This window comes from Bombina bombina, chromosome 3 (assembly GCF_027579735.1).
Source record: "Bombina bombina isolate aBomBom1 chromosome 3, aBomBom1.pri, whole genome shotgun sequence".
NCBI classification, from domain to species: domain Eukaryota; kingdom Metazoa; phylum Chordata; class Amphibia; order Anura; family Bombinatoridae; genus Bombina; species Bombina bombina.
The window spans coordinates 378,188,625-378,207,919 of NC_069501.1; the positions used below are offsets into that span (position 1 = coordinate 378,188,625).

The 19,295-nt window shown below is 36.5% G+C and overlaps 1 long non-coding RNA gene across 2 annotated transcripts; it reads right to left on the minus strand.

Moving 5' to 3' along the window:
- Positions 1-8,697: 8,697 nt before the first annotated feature.
- Positions 8,698-18,700, minus strand: LOC128653316 (uncharacterized). Of its 2 annotated transcripts, XR_008401349.1 has the most exons (3): positions 18,358-18,700; positions 11,435-11,531; positions 8,698-8,914 (listed from the first exon to the last, which is right to left on the minus strand). It is a non-coding gene; the product is annotated as an uncharacterized LOC128653316 (long non-coding RNA). The 2 variants fall into 2 exon arrangements; XR_008401348.1 differs by lacking the exon at positions 18,358-18,700 and having other exon boundaries at positions 11,435-13,608.
- Between the last annotated feature and the right edge of the window lie 595 nt (positions 18,701-19,295).

Genomic DNA, 19,295 nt, shown 5'->3' on the forward strand with positions numbered 1-19,295 from the left:
TTAGTAACCCCTAAACCGCTGCTCCTAGACCCCGCCACAACTCTTATAAATGTATTAACCCCAAAACCGCCGCTCCCGGACACCGCCGCAACCTACATTATACCTAGTAACCCCTATCCTGCCCCCCCTATACCGTCGCCCTCTATAATAAAGTTATTAACCCCTATCCTGCTGGTCCAGCACCTCGCCGCAACTAAATAAATAGTTTAACCCCTAAACCGCCACTCCAGGACCCCGCCGCAACCCATATTAAACTTATTAACCCCTAATCTGCCCCCCCTACACCGTCGCCACCTATAATAAATTTATTAACCCCTATCCTGCCCCCCACTACACCGCCGCCGCCGCTGTAATAAAATTATTAACCCCTAAACCTAAGTCTAACACTAACCCTAACACCCCCCTAACTTAAATATTAATTAAATAAATCTAAATAATATTTCTATTATGAACTAAATTAATCCTATGTAAAACTAAATACCTTTAAAATAAACCCTAATATAGCTACAATATAAATAATAATGATATTGTAGCTATCTTAGGATTTATTTTTATTTTACAGGTAACTTTCAATTTATTTTAACTAGGTACAATAGCTATTAAATAGTTATTAACTATTTAATAGCTTACCTAGCTAAAATAAAGAGAAATTTACCTGTAAAATAAAAACTAACCTAAGTTACAATTACACCTAACACTACACTATACGTTAATAAATTATTCCTATTTAAAACTAAATACTTACCTGTAAAATAAACCCTAAGATAGCTACAATATAAATAATAGTTACATTGTAGCTATCTTAGGATTTATATTTATTTTACAGGTAACTTTGTATTTATTTTAGCTAGTTAGAATAGTTATTAAATAGTTATTAACTATTTAATAACTACCTAGCTAAAAGAAATACAAAATTACCTGTAAAATAAATCCTAATCTAAGTTACAATTAAACCTAACACTACACTATCATTAAATAAATTAAATAAATTAACTACAAATAACTACAATTAAATACAATTACATAAACTAACTAAAGTACCAAAAAAAAAAAGCTAAGTTACAAAAAATAAAAAAAATAAGTTACAAACATTTAAAAAATATTACAACAATTTTAAGCTAATTACACCTAATCTAAGCCACCTAATAAAATAACAAAGCCCCCCAAAATAAAAAAATTCCCTATCCTATTCTAAATTAAAAAAGTTCAAAGCTCTTTTACCTTACCAGCCCTTAAAAGGGCCTTTTGTGGGGCATGCCCCAAAGAAAACTGCTCTTTTGCCTGTAAAAGAAAAATACACCCCCCCAACATTAAAACCCACCACCCACATACCCCTAATCTAACCCAAACCCCCCTTAAATAAACCTAACACTACCCCCCTGAAGATCATCCTACCTTGAGTCGTCTTCACTCAGCCGAGCCACCGATGGAACCAAAGAGGAGATCCGGAGCGGCAGAAGTGATCCTCTAAGGGGTGCTGAAGAAGTCTTCCATCCGATGAAGTGATCCTCCAAGCGGCGCTGAAGAAGTCTTCCATCCGATGAAGTGATCCTCCAAGCGGCGCTGAAGAAGTCTTCCATCCGATGAAGTGATCCTCCAAGCGGCGCTGAAGAAGTCTTCGATCCGGGCGATGTCATCTTCCAAGCGGGGTCTTCAATCTTCTTCTTCAGCATCCATCTTCATTCCGCCAACGCGGAACATCCTTCTTTCCCGACGGACTACCGACGAATGAAGGCTCCTTTAAGGGACGTCATCCAAGATGGCGTCCCTTCAATTCCGATTGGCTGATAGGATTCTATCAGCCAATCGGAATTAAGGTAGGAAAAATCTGATTGGCTGATTGAATCAGCCAATCAGATTGAAGTTCAATCCAATTGGCTGATCCAATCAGCCAATCAGATTGAGCTCGCATTCTATTGGCTGTTCCGATCAGATGGAAGATGACATCGCCTGGATGGAAGACTTCTTCAGTGCCTCTTGGAGGATCACTTCATTGGATGGAAGACTTCTTCAGCGCCGCTTTGAGGATCACTTCATCGGATTGAAGACTTCTTCAGCGCCCCTTGGAGGATCACTTCTGCCGCTCCGGATCTCCTCTTCAGTTCCATTGGTGGCTCGGCTGAGTGAAGACAACTCAAGGTAGGATGATCTTCAGGGGGGTAGTGTTAGGTTTATTTACGGGGGGTTTGGGTTAGATTAGGGGTATGTGGGTGGTGGGTTTTAATGTTGGGGGGGTTGTATTTTTCTTTTACAGGCAAAAGAGCAATTTTCTTTGGGGCATGCCCCGCAAAAGGCCCTTTTAAGGGCTGGTAAGGTAAAAGAGCTTTGAACTTTTTAAATTTAGAATAGGGTAGGGATTTTTTTTATTTTAGGGGGCTTTGTTATTTTATTAGGGGGCTTAGATTAGGTGTAATTAGCTTAAAATTGTTGTAATATTTTTTAAATGTTTGTAACTTATTTTTTTATTTTTTGTAACTTAGCTTTTTTTTTTGGTACTTTAGTTAGTTTATGTAATTGTATTTAATTGTAGTTATTTGTAGTTAATTTATTTAATTTATTTAATGATAGTGTAGTGTTAGGTTTAATTGTAACTTAGGTTAGGATTTATTTTACAGGTCATTTTGTATTTCTTTTAGCTAGGTAGTTATTAAATAGTTAATAACTATTTAATAACTATTCTAACTAGCTAAAATAAATACAAAGTTACCTGTAAAATAAATATAAATCCTAAAATAGCTACAATATAATTATTAATTATATTGTAGCTATATTAGGGTTTATTTTAAAGGTAAGTATTTATTTTTAAATAGGATTAATTTAGTTAATAATAGAAATATTATTTAGATTTATTTAATTAATATTTAAGTTAGGGGGTGTTAGGGTTAGTGTTAGACTTAGGTTTAGGGGTTAATAAGTTTATTACAATGGCGGCAGTGTAGTGGGGGGCAGGATAGGGGTTAATAAATTTATTATAGGTGGCGACGGTGTAGGGGGGGCAGGATAGGGGTTAATAAATTTAATTTAGGTTGCAGCGGGGTCCGGGAGCGGCGGTTTAGGGGTTAATACATATATTATAGTTGCGGCGGGGTCAGGGAGCAGCGGTTTAGGGGTTAATCAGTTTATTAGAGTGGCGGTGGGCTCCGGGAGCCGAGGTTTAGGGGGTAATAAGTTTATTTAGTTGCGGCGGTGTAGGGGGGACAGATTAGGGGTGTTTAGACTCGGGGTACATGTTAGTATGTTAGGTGCAGACATCTCCCATAGGAATCCTTGGGATATCGGGCAGCAGCGAACATGAACTTTCGCTATGGTCAGACTCCCATTGATTCCTATGGGATCCGCCGCCTCCAGGGGCGGCGGATTGAAAACCAGGTACGCTGGGCCGGAAAAGTGCTGAGCGTACCTGCTAGTTTTTTGATAACTAGCAAAAGTAGTCAGATTGTGCCGCACTTGTGTGCAGAACATCTGGAGTGACGTAAGAATCGATCTGTGTCAGACTGAGTCCGGCGGCTCGAAGCTTACGTCACAAAATTCTACTTTTGCCGGTCTCTAGCCTTTGATAACTAAGGCGAATCAGCCTCGCCACAAATACGCTGAGGAATTCCAGCGTATTTGAGGCTGATGGCTTGATAACTACCCCCCAATATCTTTGAAGTAAAATAATGAACAAGCTGCCAGAAAAATGTTGACCAATGAGAGTACATTTTGAGTGGTCAGTGAAGTAAAAGACCAATCAGAGCAGTCCAAATTTTCATATAGTGACCAGTATAATCTGCTTTCTTTTTGTTGCTCAGAGAAAGATAAGTACTTGCTCAGCTCTCTAAAAAAAATGCATTATTTAATTATATATCTTTGTTTATATCTATTTAATTCTCTTTATTTTATCACATTCACTTTCTCTCTTGTTCTTATTTACTTTACATATTATTTCCTATTCTTATATATTTTTTCTATTTCATCTTTGCAACTTTTATTTTGTTTTAATTTTAACAACTAGATAAACTAGTTGTAACTAAGAGTACAACAAGGTTTAAAGAGAGAGTAATTCCACTTATATGTAGTGAAGATTTAACTCTACTTACTTCATAAAGTGTCTAAATGTTAAAAACGTTCCATATCATACATACATAAAAATTTTATTAGAATCAACTAGGAACTCACAATCATACAGTAGCAAAGGCTGTGAATTAAAACCACTTAAACTTTGTGGATTGCATAATAGCCATTAAATATCTTTGTCCACTATTAAGTTATCCTCAGTCCGTTGTAAATTCAGATTAACTTGTATCCTCTAGTCCTTTATGATAATATGATAAAAATTAATACAGCCCTCGGATTGTAAGGGCTTAGTTAATCTGAATTTACAACGGACTGAGGATAACTTAATAGTGGACAAAGATATTTAATGGCTATTATGCAATCCACAAAGTTTAAGTGGTTTTAATTCACAGCCTTTGCTACTGTATGATTGTGAGTTCCTAGTTGATTCTAATAAAATTTTTATGTATGTATGATATGGAACGTTTTTAACATTTAGACACTTTATGAAGTAAGTAGAGTTAAATCTTCACTACATATAAGTGGAATTACTCTCTCTTTAAACCTTGTTGTACTCTTAGTTACAACTAGTTTATCTAGTTGTTGTTAGTCTTTTTAGTGAGTAATCCACTCCAGGTTTTGCTTTTCTAAAAATTAAAATTAAAGTATTTGGAATATCAATGTGAATAGTAAACATAAGTAATACCTGGCTCCATTCTTTATAACTCTACTTCCCCCAAATCCTCTTTTCTAAAAAAAATTGTTTTAATTTTATTCTGTTTAACTTTTGTTTTTTCATAATGTAAAAATTGTGTCACTTTTTCGTTCTGTTTTGCAATTTTCCCTTTCGTGTCTTTTAATTACCTACGGCATCCATCTTTAGCAGCGCCTCCTTCTTCACTTTTTCATACCCTCCTACTGTTTTCCTGCCTCTATCATGTCACAATCCATCTCGACCCACTCCTCTTCCACCGCTTAACACCGCTCTGCTTCCTTCACTACATCACCACCACTCTGCAAAACAGTTTATTTCCCTCATTGTCATTTCATTGCAACATTTTATAATTTTTAAGAATTACATTTTATTCAGAGCAAATTTACTCTGTTTGCATATTAAAGTGACATCATTTTTGGAAGCAAGCCAAACACAATGACCGCAGTTTTTTTGTTTAAAAATAGGAAGAAAAAAAAGATTTCTGATTGTTTGTAAACATTGTGTTGACATATAATCCTAATAATATTTAAAAAAAATAAATGAATAAAAAAATAAATAAATATAAATTTTTTATTGTTAGATATATTTATTATTATGTTTCAAGAAGACATAATTTCTGCTAAATCTGTTTAGCAGATGATTAGCTCCTCTATGGAGAATCTGAGAAAATAATTTTCTAATGAAATGCATTGTGGCATCTGTTTACGACCATCATTCTAATCCTCCTAGAAAAGCTACTCAGAAATGTAAACATATTTCCATTAAGCTTGCTCATAAAATGACTGCTAAAAAACCTTTTAAAGAGACATCATGTCTGCACAGTTCAGACAGCAACAAAAAACCTCATCCGTCAACTTCTAATACTAATATACCTATTTATTTTTTTCATTCAGAAGATAATCTTATTTTTAAAGGGATAGTAAACACCAAAAATGTTTAAAAATATTGTTTAAAAAGATAGATAATCCCTTTATTTACCATTCCCCAGTTTTGCATAACCAACATTGTTATAGAAATATACTTGTTACCTCTGTAATTAGCTTGTATCTAAACTTCTGCTGACTGCCTCATTATCTCACATCTTTTGACAAACTTGCATTTCAGGCAATTAGTGCTGACTCTTAAATAGCTTCACGTGCGTGAGCACAATGTTATCTATATGAAACACATGAACTAACGCCCTCTAGCTGTGAAAAACTGTCAAATTCATTCAGATAAGAGACTGCTTTCAAGGGCTTAGAAATTAGCATATGAGCCTACCTAGGTTTAGCTTTCAACTAAGAATACCAAGAGAACAAAGCAAATTTGATGATAAAAGTAAATTAGAAAGTTGTTTTAAATGACATGCCCTATGTGAATCATGAAAGTTTAATTTGGACTTTACTATCCCTTTAAGTAAAAAAATAAAAAGCCCCGCGTAGACTTCAATTCTACAACCAAGTTAGATTATAATAATGAATCAGATGCATCGCAGTCTAATTATTCACCTACATTTTCTGATGGTTCAGTCTCTTCTTATTTCTTGTCAGGACAAACTACTAGACTCTCTTGGTCCAATCACCTATATTTTTGAAATAGCTGAAGAAGCTATTACGAATAAATCCTCTGTATATCCATATGTCCTCAGAGAGAGAATACAAATAACTATCTATCTAATAGGAAACACAAAGACAGATAGCCACTCAACAACGTATATCTGTTCTAAGGAGAATAGATCCTAAACTGGCTCATTTTGCGCCCACAGAAATGGGGCCCAGAGCAGAGGATTTGTTATTTGTGAATTAGGATCAAGGAATTAAAAAATTATGTCAACACATTAAATTCTTTGGCCTCTATTTATCAAGCTGTCAACTGCAAATATGCTGGAATTCCGCAGCGTATTTGTGGCGAGCCTGATTCGCCGTAGTTATCAAACCCTACAGACCGGCAAAAGTAGAATTTGGTGACGTAACATACGATCCGCCGGACTCAGTCCGACACAGATCGATGGTTACGTCACTACAGATGTTCCGAGCGCAAGTTCGGCACAATCTGACTACTTTTGCTAGTTATCAAAAAACTAGCAGGTACGCTCGCCACTTTTCCGGCCCGGCGTACCTGGTTTTCAATCCATAGGAATCAATGGGAGTCTGAAAGCAGTGAAAGCTTATGTTCGCTGCTGCCCGATATCCCATTGATTCCTATGGGAATGTTTACACCTAACACCCTAACATGTACCCCGAGTCTAAACACCCCTAATCTACCCCGTACACCACCGCCACCTAATATATACTTATACATTATACTTATTAACCCCTAAACCGCCACTCCCGGAGCCCACCGCCACTCTAATAAACGTATTAAGCCCTAAACTGCCGCTCCCGGTTAGGTTTTATTAAGGGCAGCAAGGATAACTTGCCACAAACTTGTAGCTAACTTTTGCTGTAAGTCGGTATAACTTGCTGCAAGTTTTCACTGGCAAGTGTGTTTACTTGCATCATAATTGCAGCAAAAGTTCTAGTTGACACTTTTTCAACTTGCAGCAAATTTACCTGGCAAGTCTCTAGCAAGAGCATTTCTGGCAAGTCAACTGCAAGAGCTCTGCAAGTTTGTAGCCAATTTTTGGCAAGTCAACTACAAGAGCTTTGCAAGTCTATTGTCAATTTCTGGCAAGTCAACTGCAAGAGCTCTGCAAGTTTGTTGTCAATTTCTGGCAAGTCAACTGCAAGAGCTCTGCAAGTCTGCTGCAAATTTCTGACAAGTCAACAGCAATAGCCCTTCAAATCTGCAGCAAATTTCTCACAATTTAACAGCAAGAGCCCTTCAAGTCTACTGCAAAAGCTCTGCAAGTCTGTTACAAATCTCTAACAAGTCAACTACAAATCTTTAGCATATCTCTGGCACATATATCACAATTAAGAGCAGTGTCTGCACAAGAGCACTACAAATTTACTATTATTTACGTCAATCATATTTACAAATTAATAATAAAATGTTTTTTTCCTGCAAAAGTTTATCTATGTAAGTTGTTTGTATGAATTTAATTGATCTTAAAGTTGTATCCATGCATTATCTGAGGTAATATATATTCATATATAAAACTAATATTATGACAGGTAATATATTAAAGGGACACTAAACCCACATTTTTTCTTTCATGATTCAGACAAAGCATGCAATTTTAAGCAATTTTCTAGCTTACTCCTATTATCAATTTTTTTTCCGTTTTCTTCCTATTTTTATTCGAAAAAGCAGGAAAGTAAGTTCAAGAGACCATTTTTGGTTCAGCACAAGGGTATCGCTTGCTGATTGGTGGCTAAATGTAGCTACCAATATGTAAGCGCTACCCAGGTGCTAAAACAAAAATGGGCCAGCTCCTAATCTTACATTTCTGCTTTTTCAAATAAACATAGCAAGAGAACGAAGAAAAAATTATAATAGGAGTACATTAGAAAATAGCATGCTCTATCTGAATCATAAAAGCAAATCAATGGGTTTAGTATCCCTTTAAGTTGAATACTTGATGTATTCTTATATTAGAGTTATATTATAACACTAATACCATTATCTCAGGTACAGTATGGCCCCTTTTTACAGCACACCCCTTTAAGGCATTCCACTTATAAATCAGTCTTCAGTTCTGACCATGGTTATTATGTTTCATGTTTTTACCTCCCTTTCAGTCTTTTTTGGCCGTCATTTTAATTGATTATTTTCTTTATGAATATTTGTTTTACAGATCTCTCCATATCTGTGCAGATATAAAAAATAATTATTGTATATAACTAACTGCAATTATTACCAGAAGTTAAACTAGGAAAATCATATTTATTTTTTATATTTTACTGATTTTAATAAAATTAGCATTTGCCTGTCTGGTAAATATGATCTGTTAACCTCAATACTGTATGAAGATAAAAATATTCACCAAAAAATCCTTTAGAAATGACTCCATAAAAACAACAGCATTGACTCTTACAAAAATAATTTAAAGTTTTATTAGGCTTCAAATTTTCCAGGTATTAAAACATTTTAAATATGACATTGTAATAAACCAGAGAATAACTTATAGTATAGGCCTAGGGTACAAGTTTAATGCAGATGCACAATAATGTTGACAGAACAACAAAAATATAATATGATGTCCATCTGTATCTGTTCTATGATCTTGAATTTGGCACCGGCCTGTAAAAATAAAAACAAATATTACATAAACATGGGCATTCTGTGCTAATTGCTTAGTCTACAGCAGAACTTTAATTTGTAGAACTAAACAAGTAAATCTGACAAAAAAAATAACACGCCTTTATTTCAACTTCAAGGTTGTGATGAATACTAAAAAAGAATTGTATTTTTAACTGGCATAAATTCTCATATCAATGCAATTTCCATCTAGATATTAACATATTTGGCCACGTTCCTTCCTAATCAAACAGATCACTACCTGCCAATGGGATGCTTAGAACCTATACTTTAACCCCTTAAAGACTAGCAACGTACCCTGTACATCACTCGGCTTTGAATAGGGAAGTGCTATTAAATGCGCGGTCTCGTCGCCAGTGTTGAGGCCACACTATTTACGATGACAAGAAGGGAGGGTATAATAGCGCAGTACCGCCACTTGTGGCGGGACACGTGCTATTTAAAAAAATATAACCCTTAATGAGCGGCAACATACATGGTACATCTCAGTCGTTAAAGGGTTACTATATTGAGACTTTTTTTCCTTAAGATATTTATATTTTACTTCTCTAGAAATCAATGTGCACTATTTGATACCCTATGTTGTAATTTACATTTTTGGTTGTGTTCCTAGACTTTTGGAGATAAAAGAGGGAAAGTCACAATGTGCAGTTTATTTCCTTTTCAATTGTGTTTTTTTCCTTTTACAAAATATTAAGTAATATGCTATCTAGATGTGTCATATTCTAAATCTTCATATCCCCACTTCCCTTCCCAAAGGAAAATGATATAGCAGAGTAGCATTTAGTAAGACAGTATTCTATTTACTTCTGTGATACTCCCATGCTGTGTGAGGTGCTTGCTTATTTAAAGGGACATTAAACACTAAGAGCCAGATTACAAGTGAAGTGCTAAATATTGCTTGCGTGCAAGCAATATTAGTGCTCCATTGAGTAATACCAGCGCCCGCTAATATTAGCTGGTATTACAACTCAAGTGTAAAATTACGCAAGCTCAGAATCTAAGTGCAGTGAAGGGGGTAAGTAGCTCAGCGATGCAGCAAATATAACACCCAACTCCGACCAACTTTACCCCCAAAATACTACCTAGTGCAAATATTTTATTAAAACATAAAAATAATACAATTTGTATTTTTTTTTATAAAATACACTACACTGTATTTTGGGGGCATTTGGGGCATATTTATAAAATTGACCAGAGATCTGATCTCTGGTTAATTTTATAAGCGCTAGTTGCTACCACAAGCATATAGTAGCAATAACCAGACACTTCTAATGGCTGGTTATTTATTGCGTGCCTGCAAAAGGGCACATTTGTCCACTTGTGGGCGCGCAATAAATTAGCGCTCCACTTATAATCTAGCCCTAAATAAATGCTAGATAGAATGAAGCATTGAAAGAAAAGGTTAGTCTGTGAATAACATGTAGATGTATTTTTTAAAGTTATATTTGGTGTTTAAACATTAACAAACTAAGTGTAAAGTTTTAGTGTCTATAAAACAATGGGATCTTACTTAGGTTACATTATCTGCTGTGGCCAATTAGGGACAGTTATAAATTTATAACTAGAGTGTGCAGCCAATGGCTGTGTGGAATATAACAGTGTTCTGCACTTCCATTTCTAACAGGAGCTGAAAAGCTCACAACTTCAGAATAGAATTACAGGAAAAGGGGACAAAATTAATAATGAAAGTACTTCTACTGTGTGTTTAATCCCTTTGTGGGTTAGTGCAGGGTTGATGGTCTTAAAATTAATTTAAAAAAATTAGAGCATGCATTTTTTTACTAATATGCTCTTTTAAAGAAATATATATTGTTTTATCTTAAGTTGCATGTTGCTGAAGCACTGAAAATTGTAAAGGGAGTTTCATTTATTGTTCCTGTGATAGAAACATTCCTTTGTTTGAAGAATGTTTCTTTTTAGACAAGATTTATAATTCATTAACATTTTAATTGATATTAGTTGATAGTGCAATAAAAATCCTGTCACAACGAAGCATCACTATCAAAATGGAACATTCCTTTCAAAGGGTCAGCTCAATCCAAGCACAGAGAAAACTCCAACATGGCTGCTCTATTTATGATCATGGGAGGATCAGGGAAGTGAGTAAAACACTCCCCTGCTGTATCACATCCATATAAGCATGTTGTATAAACAGAAATAAAACACTCCCCTGCTGTATCACATCCATATAAGCATGTTGTATAAACAGAAATAAAACACTCCCCTGCTGTATCACATCCATATAAGCATGTTGTATAAACAGAAATAAAACACTCCCCTGCTGTATCACTTCCATATAAGCATGTTGTATAAACAGAAACACACACTCCCCTGCTGTATCACATCCATATAAGCATGTTGTATAGACAGAAACAAACACTCCCCTGCTGTATCACATCCATATAAGCATGTTGTATATAAAAAAACAAAAACAAAAAACAATTATAAAAGAAATGACTCAGTGGGGTGATTTAAACAAGAAAAAACATAACTGCTTACCTGTGACCACAAACAATTCTTGTGTGGGATTGGCAATCCCCTATGCATCTTCTCATTTCATGGTCAGTAATGTCTTTATAGACCCTTTGACATGTTTCTGTAATAGAAAACAACATCAAATAAATGAGTATAAAGTTAGATATGCAAAATAATTAGATAAAGTCTGTTCAGCAATAGTCTGTCCCGTTACATGGGCATAATACACTTTGTGATTATAACATTAATTATTTAATTATAAATAATAAAACAACTTTGCATTATACTTTCATTATTTTGCCCGCTTTGCCTGTAATGTAATGGTCTATGCAAAAGTTTCCAGTGGCCAAATTTCACCACCATTTTCCTTATTTGGAGGAGCTAATCCTGATGTACTTCATGTGACAGTCACTCTAGTCACATCCTACTGTCAGTAGGCTTTTCCTCGTTTTATGTATGTTATCATAAAGTCACATCATACTGTCAGTATGCCTTTCCTTGTTCTATGTTAGCACAAAGTCCATGCTAAAGCCAATTAGAAAGATATACAGACTATTGTTAATCATTTGAGGTCTGAAGCCTGCATTACCAATTTTCAGCATAGTAAAAGCCCATATTATTCAGAGTTAAAGGGACATGAAACCCAATTTTTTTTTATTTCGTTATTTAGAAAGAGCATGTCATTTTAAACCACTTTCGGATTTACTTATTTTACCTAATTTGCTTCATTTTCTTGATATCACTTGCTGAAAAGCATATCTAGATATGCTCAGTAGCTGCTGATTGGTTGCTGCACATAGAGGCCTTGTGTGATTAGCTCACACATGTGCATTGCTATTTCTTCAACAAAGGCTATCTAAAGAATTGAGCAAATTAGATAATAGAAGTAAATTGGAAAGTTGTTTAAAATTGCATGCCCTATCTGAATCATGAAAGTTTAATTTCGAATAGATTGTCCCTTTAAAGGGACATGAAACCCATCATTTTTCTTTCATAATTAAAATAGAGCAGGATTCTTCAAACCATCGGTCGGGACCCATTACTGGGTCACAACTCCATGTGTACTGGGTCCTGACTTGTGTGTGTGTTGTAGGAGTGTGTGTGGTGTATTGTATGAGATTGTGTGTGTGCTGTGCATGTGTTGTGTATGAGAGTGTGTGTGTGTTGTATTAGTGTGTATGTTATATGAGAGAGTGTGTGGTATGTGTGTTGTATGAGTGTGTGTGGTATGCGTGTGTTATGAAAGTGTGTGTGTATGTGTGTGTTGTAAGAGTGTATGGGGTGAGTGTGTATTATATTAAAGTGTGTGTGTTGTATGATAGTGTATGTGGTATGTGTGTTATATGAAAGTGTGTGTTGTATGAGAGTGTGTGTGGTATGTGTGTTACATGAAAATGTGTGTTGTATGAGAGTGTGTGGTGTGTGTGTTGTATGAGAGTTTGTGTGTGGTATGCGTGTGTTATGAAAGTGTGTGTGTATGTGTGTGTTGTAAGAGTGTATGGGGTGAGTGTGTGTTATATGAAAGTGTGTGTGTTGTATGAGAGTGTGTGTGGTATGTGTGTTATATGAAAGTGTGTGTGTTGTATGAGAGTGTGTGTGGTATGTGTGTTATATGAAAGTGTGTGTGTTGTATGAGAGTGTGTGGTATGTGTGTTACATGGAAATGTGTGTTGTATGAGAATGTGTGGTGTGTGTGTTGTATGAGAGTGTGTGTGTTATTACGTTTTACAACGCTTTCATATTTGACTATAATCAGGAATAAAGCATGCACATATTTTAGTTTCTTTGCCAAAAATTGCAGCTATAATGTTATTTATTTCTTACAAAATTATTTCAAGACCAAGTATAAAAATTGGGTCCTAAAGGTATGTGGTATCATGGCACTGGGTCTTGGGGGGAAAAGTTTGAAGAACCCTGAAACAGAGCATACAATTTTAAACAACTTTCCACTTTACATCTATTATTTAATTTGCTTAATTCTCTTGATATCCTTTTTTGAAGAAGCAGCAATGCACTACTGGGAGCTATTAAATTCATTGGGTGAGCAAATAACGTGAAGTATACATGTGCAGCCACCAATCAGCAGCTACTGAACATACTTAGGTATCCTTTTCTATAAAGAATACCAGGAGAACAAAACAAATTAGATAATAGAAGTAAAATGTAAAGAAAATTTATGCTTACCTGATAAATGTATTTCTTTTTTGACACAATGAGTCCACGGATCATCTTAATTACTAATGGGATATTCACCTCCTGGTCAGCAGGAGGCGGCAAAGAGCACCACAGCAGAGCTGTTAAATAGCTCCTCCTTTCCCTCCCACTCCAGTCATTCAACCGAAGTTAAGGATAGAAAGGAAAAACCAACCATGAGTAGCCCTTGGATTCACACCAATAGAGATATTTACGCCAAATCTTATGGTAAATCTTTCTAGTTACAGGCTTATGAGTCTGAATCATGGTCTCTATGACCGAGTCAGAAAACCCCCGCTTGGATAAAATTTAGCGTTCAATCTCCAAGCAGTCAGCTTCAGAGAAACTAGATTTGGGTGAAGAAAGGGCCCCTGAATTAGAAGGTCCTTCCTCAACAGAAGTCTCCAAGGTGGCAGAGATGCCTACTCCACCAGATCTGCATACCAAATCCTGCAAGGCCAAGCTGGAGCTATGAGGATCACCGATGCCCTCTCCTGTTTGATTAGAGCAATGACCCGAGGAAGAAGAGCAAACGGAGGAAATAGGTATGCTAGACTGAAGGTCCAAGGGACCACCAGAACATCTTCTTAAAAATAGGAGAGGGAGAAAAAGGTATGCCCGGTCTCTCCCATTCCTTAGCAATTATTTCATAAGCTCGGTCAGGGACCGGAAACACGTCTGTCGAGGAAGCAACCTCGAAATATTTGTTCAGCTTACTAGACTTCTTAGGAACAACCACTACCGTGGAGTCACTGTCGTCCAAAGTAACTAAAACCTCCCTAAGTAACAGACGGAGGTGTTCTAGCTTAAACCTAAAAGATACAACCTCAGAATCAGCCAGAGGAATTACACTTTCTGAATCTGAAATTTCTCCTTCAGATGCTACAGCGGTATCCTCCTCTTCGGTATTCTGGGAGGGCACCTCCGAAATTGCAACAATTGCATCAGAAACCTTGCTTACTAAATGTCTGATTTTCCTTTTTACGCTTTCCCTGCCACATTGGAAAAGCAGACAACGCATCATGAGAGAAGCTATGTCTTTTAAGGTAACTCCAGCGGGAGCTAGAGCAGAAGTGCATGGCACTGCTTGTGAGGGAGGTAACATTTGGGACGCTTGGGGAGAAAGCTGCGGCATATTTTGAACCTCGTCATAAGACTCTTGGACAGTATCGGCTTTAGAAAAATTTTGCTCAGAAAAAATATTTTCCCTATAATTTAAAGTCCTCTCAATACATGAGGGACAGAAAGGGATAGGTGGTTCCACATTTGCATCAAAACACAAGGAGCAAGTGATATCTTGCAAGTCTCCTTGGTCCATACTGTTCACAATGAGTAAATTAATAAATAAAAAACCTCAAAAATGAATTAAAATTTTTGTAATGAAAATATGTTACTGTGTCTTTAAATTTAAACAGGTAACTTTTTTACCCAACTATGTCAATTATGAAAATATCACAATTTGAACACTACAGACACCTTTTCACCTCAGTAACCCTGCTGAGGTGCCTACCTGACTGCTAAACAATGTCCCTTTTCTTGTGGTGCAGGAACGATCCGGACCTCAGCAATAAGAATAGTGCCAACGGATAATGCAAGAAACGCCTGCTTAACTGGAAACCATGCGTTTCTAGTGACACGCTACTGAACTGAAGCCCATCGTGGGCGTTACTATATGCACCTCATCTCCCGATCGGCCTGTTTGCTAAGTAAAGCCGTCGGGAGACACAAGCCACCAGAGCAAATGAAAAAGCTTTACTCCCAGCCCCAGTGCCTGCAGATATGGCTGTCTAAAATCCTCTCCAGTCTAGGAGAGTCTGTAGTCCCCAAACATAAAGCGCCCCTTCCTGTATGAGCCTTATATGTTCATTTTTCCAATAAATGTTCACACCTTTATCTCTGAGATGCTTTGTTTCCTTGGCCCCAGAATAAAAAAGCAGCACTTACCTCGTATCTGCCTGACAGCAAGGCAGCTCACAGGCTTGAGAGGTCCTATCCCTCACATCAACCTGTGGAGAAATAAAAGTAAATTACATGGGAGGCGCAGTGAGAATTATGTCCCACAAGTTCCCATTGCTCTAAAGCCACCGCTGCTCTACTGAAGAGACTGATATGGACTACGGCTACACTCTAGGACAAAGCAGCACAATCTTGCACTACTTTAAAAATAATAAACTCTTGATTGAAGAATTTTATCTAACAACTCACTTTACCACTTCCTAGCACTAACGTAGGCAAAGAGAATGACTGGAGTGGGAGGGAAGGGAGGAGCTTTTTAACAGCTTTGCTGTGGTGCTCTTTGCTGCCTCCTGCTGACCAGGAGGTGAATATCCTATTAGTAATTAAGATGATCCGTGGACTCATCGTGTCATGAAAAAGAGAAATTGTTTAACCCCTTGAGTGCTAACAACGGCTCTGAGCTGTCACAGGGTTTCCCACTCTGGTGCTAACAACGGCTCAGAGCCGTCGCTAGCACTCTCCCACCTTGAGGGAGATCTGGGGGCTCCCACCCGCTCCTACCCCGGCGATTGGGCCTGCATAGTGACAGGCATCACCGGGGCTTCACGTTATGCATGGTGATGTCACACGCAATGACTTGATGACGTCACCGTGCAACTTTATTTAACATTAACAATGTTAAATATCGAAGCAGGGGGCATGCTGCTTAGAAGCCTGTATCTCAGGCATCTAAGCAGCTACAGACCCCCAAGACCCACTGTTGGAAATGTAATCGTCTAACCTTTCCAACAGTGTAAGTCTTGGGGATCTGAAAAAAAAAGGAAAAAAATAAATATATATTTTAAAAAATATAAAACAAAACAAAAAACAACTAAAAAAGCTTAGCACCAAGGTGGGAAAGTGCTTAGCACTGAAGGGTTAAAATCTCATGCTCTATACTGAATCATGAAAGACAGAAAAACCTTGGGTTTCATGGCCCTTTAAATTATAGTAAATGGTGCAAAATAAAAAGTATATTGCAAAGTTGCATAACTAAACATTTTATATTGTGATCTCAATGTGTGTTATGCCCCTTTAAAGCATATATGTCTATATGTGTGTACATATATATTAAAGCGATGGTAAATCCTAGCGTTTATGAAACACTAGGATTTACCATTGGAACAAATAAAGGGGACTTTCATTCATGACGTATAAAATACTTCATGCTGAAAGCTCCTTTTTTTGTTTGCAGCGTTTGCCGCACTGAGCTGCTAAGGCAACCTACGGCAGAACGGTATTTGACTGAGGTGACGTTTCCACCTCTTAGCCAATAGCCTAACCCTTAAAAGGTTTTTTGTGCAATATTTTTTTAAAATAATTTTTTATTAGACTTTCGGCTAGATTACGAGTTTTGCGTTATGAGTTTAACGCTGCTTTTTCACTATAGCTGCTATTACGAGTCTTGTAAGTACAGCTGTACCGCACACTTTTTTGGCCGTCACGCAACGTAACTACAACACCTTTCAAAAATTCATTTTTCAATGGGACTTCCATAGAAGTTGTTTGTATTTTATTTTTTTATTACAGGCAAAAGAGCTGATTTATTTGGGGCAATGTCCCGCAAAAGGCCCTTTTAAGGGCTATTGGCAGTTTAGTTTAGGCTAGGGGTTTTTTATTTGGGAGGGGGGCTTTTTTATTTTGATAGGGCTATTAGATTAGGTGTAATTAGTTTAAATATTTGATCATTTATTTTTTTATTTTGTGTAATTTAGTGTTTATTTTTTTGTAATTTAGTTAATTGTATTTAATTAATGTAATTTATTTAATTTTAGTGTAATGTTAGGTGTTAGTGTGAGGCAGGTTACGTTTTATTTTACAGGTAAATTAATTTTTTATTTATTTTAACTAGATATTTAGTAAATAGTTAATAACTATTTACTAACTAGTCTACCTAGTTAAAATAAATACAAACTTAGCTGTTAAATAAAAATAAAACCTAAGCTAGCTACAATGTAACTATTAGTTATATTGCAGCAAGCTTAGGGTTTATTTTATAGGTAAGTATTTAGTTTTAAATAGGTATTATTTAGTTAATGATAGTAATTTTTATTTAGATTTATTTTAATTATATGAAAGTTAGGGGTGTTAGGGTTAGACTTAGGTTTAGGGGTTAATATATTTATTTAGTATTAGTGATGTGGGAGGCCAGAGGTTTAGGGGTTAATAACTTTAGTATAGTGGCGGTGACGTTGGGGGTGGCAGATTAGGGGTTCATACATTTATGTAGGTGGCGGTGACGTTGGGGGCGGCAGATTAGGGGTTATTAAATTTATGTAGGTGGCGGTGACATTGGGGGCAGCAGATTAGGGGTTAATAAGTGTAGGTAGGTGGCAGCAACATTGGGGGCCGCAGATTAGGGGTTAAAAATGGTAATGTAGGTGTCGGCGATGTCGGGGGCAAAAGATTAGGGGTGTTTAGACTCAGGGTTTATGTTAGGGTGTTAGGAGTAAACATACATTTTCTTTCCCCATAGGAATCAATGGGGCTGCGTTACGGAGTTATTGCAGGTGTTAGGCTTTTTTTTAAGCCGGCTCTCCCCATTGATGTCTCTGGGGAAATCGTGCACGAGCACGTAAAACCAGCGCTGGTATTTGTGTGCAGTATGGAGCTCAACGCTGCCATATTGCCTGCTAACGGCCGGGTTTTTGCAAACCTGTAATAGCAGCGCTATTAAAGGTGAGCGGTGGAAATAACTTGCAAGTTAGTAGCGAGCCGCTCATAACGCAAAACTCGTAATCTGGCTGATGGTTATTTACCTGCTCTCATCCAAGGTAATCCAGAAAATCTGGCCTGTTGGGGAGGCCTGGGGACAGGTTTGAAAACCACTGCCCTAGATCAAAATAATTGGCAACTGATATTAAAGGGACTGTTCACAAGGATTCTTTTTTAGGGAATAAGGATTTAATCTCAGTTTCTTGCTGCAAGTCTTTTAATTTACGTTAAAGATTTTGATCACAGTAGAATCATTTCAAAAAGTAAATTAAAACATTTGCAGCAAGAAAATTAGATTAAAATCACTAATTACCTAAAATATTTACTGTATTTTGTAATGCATGTTAAATAAAATACCCTAACAGCTCACTTGCATATGAATAATACTTTTTAATGTAGGGCCAAATTAAACAAGCATGGTTACATTATTAACCCTTCAGCATCTACATAGCAGGACATAGTTATTTTAAACTGCACAAATACTGTAACCCACACCAAAAACAACACAAAATATTAACCCCTGCCAGGCTTCTGAACAGCATCAAAGCAATTCATAAAATACAGCTTGCACCCTTCTAGTACTGCTATATATCAGAAAGTCACAAGCAGATGCAGTTTGTTTGCTAATGTCTGTATATTTCATACACTTAACAGTAACATCTCTCATATAAAAGAATAAAACAGTGATAGATTTTACTAAAAAAGTTTTCTAATTACAAAAATGCTAATTTTCAAACAGAAAAATAAAGATGCACATTTCAATTGTTTTTGGATTATCCCTTTAAAGGGACAGTCTATACCCAGTACAAAATTTTAATAATGTATTAGTGCATACCAGAGAAGCATCCTTCAACTGTTCACACAGCTATAAACTTGTAAGAAGTATATAAAATATTTAAATACTTATCGTTTTTTAGACTCCTAAAATGGTCGCTAAGCTCCGCCCACTACTGCATATATGTTTTGGTACATTATCTTTTTC